Source organism: Dromiciops gliroides, chromosome 5 (genome assembly GCF_019393635.1).
Source record: "Dromiciops gliroides isolate mDroGli1 chromosome 5, mDroGli1.pri, whole genome shotgun sequence".
Lineage (NCBI taxonomy): Eukaryota > Metazoa > Chordata > Mammalia > Microbiotheria > Microbiotheriidae > Dromiciops > Dromiciops gliroides.
In genome coordinates this window covers 4,477,664-4,479,355 of record NC_057865.1, presented here as the reverse complement: position 1 = coordinate 4,479,355, position 1,692 = coordinate 4,477,664, and positions in this window count along the sequence as shown.

The window sequence follows — 1,692 nt, the reverse complement described above, 5'->3', positions numbered from 1 at the left end:
ATTCACTGCGCTACCAAGCTGCCCTTAATTTGTTTATTTTTTAAAGGTTTTATTAATTTATTTTGTTTTTATAGTATATTTATTTTTGGAAATCCTTTTTCATCCCACTTCCCACCCTTATATTGGACAATTGGAAGGGGAACATGCAGGATTGCTTGACAGGGAAGAATCCTGTGCTGGGAACTGGTGCCCTTAATCATTATAACACAATACTTGAGTGACTGCCTAGAAAGCAGGAATCAGGAAGCTTCAGAACCAGCACAGGGAATAGTGGCAGTGGGGTGAGTCTGTGTAATTCAGGGCCAGCTGGAGACTAGCTCAGGAGGGCTTGCCCGGCCCATGCTTTTGGAACATCTTCCCTATCACGTGCTGTGTCAGTTCCAGTGAGGCAGGTGACCCTGAGACACAGCAAGATGGGACCAGCCAGACGCCTCCATCCCCCTGGGGTCTCCAGGGCTGTGGTTTCAGAGCTGCCACCACTTGGTTGACTTGTACCCCAAGGGATTTGTCAGAAGCAAGGTGATAACTCGAGGTCATAGAGAACCTGCTGGTTATGCTTGAGGCTGTGTTTGCCAGGGGTCAATTCTCTCAGTCTCATGAACTGCAAAATGAGGGGATTGGATTCAGTCACTTCCAAGACCCCTTTAAGCTGCCCAGGTACGAATCCTCACATCTTCTGGGATCTTGGGAAATTAGTTGGCTACAGCTAAGCAAGGAGAGAGGTGTGTGTGTGGTGGGCGCACCACTTTGGAGGAAGATTATTCATGGGGGAAACATTACTGCCAAAGTCATAGCCTTGGGAGGAGGGTCAGTGAGGCCGGAAGCTGTCCATTGAAGCCACTGAGGCCAGTTCTGAGTGGTCCATTCAGTCTGGGTAAGGGCATTTCAGGGTGGGCCACAAGATTTGGGTCAGGGTGGTTAGACTGCCTTGAAGAAAGTAGGTGCCAGTCCCTTCCCTGAGCCTGGCATACAGGGTGGGTGACAGGGAAGGTGTGACCCCCTTCAATGATGATCACAGTAGAATTCGTGCTTTATCATCCACGGCTCAGAATGGCCACCTTGGGCTCCCAAGCCCCCAGGTTCTGACTTGGAGACTTCTCACACATCTCTTTAGGGAGGGAGCCCCAACCTGGGGTCCTCCCTGAGAACATCAGAACATCAGAACCTTCATCTGACCCTGGTCCTGAGAATATCTTCTACTGCATTCAAGCTTTCCCTTCAAAGCTCAGCCCCAAGGACATGGCTCAGAGGTGAGACGGCATGACAGCAGAGCTCGTGTGGAGGGTGGGAAGTGAGGACTCAGTCAGGGGCAGCACAGAGAGCTCCCTGGGCCCATCCAGGGCTTCTACACGCAGTAGTGACTCTAGAGTGACTCTGAGTTAGCTATCGTTGGTGGTAGTCACTACCACCGTTTTTAGGTGAGGACATGGTTACCCAGGGACTTGCCCATGGTAATAGTGGGTAAATACTAGGGAAGGATTCAAACCCAGGTCCCCCTTGGCACCAAACCCAACTCAGGAGTCCACTATCTTGCCTCCCAAGCCAAATATGGATTGATCTTAGAGTCAAGGTGCATGTAGGGAACCCTCTGCAGGTGGCAGCGGGAGGGGCTGCGAGGAGGTGGTCCCAGCAGAGAAGACTCTTGACTTCTCCCACCTGCCTGCAGGTGAGAGCTCTTGAGAAGAGAACAGG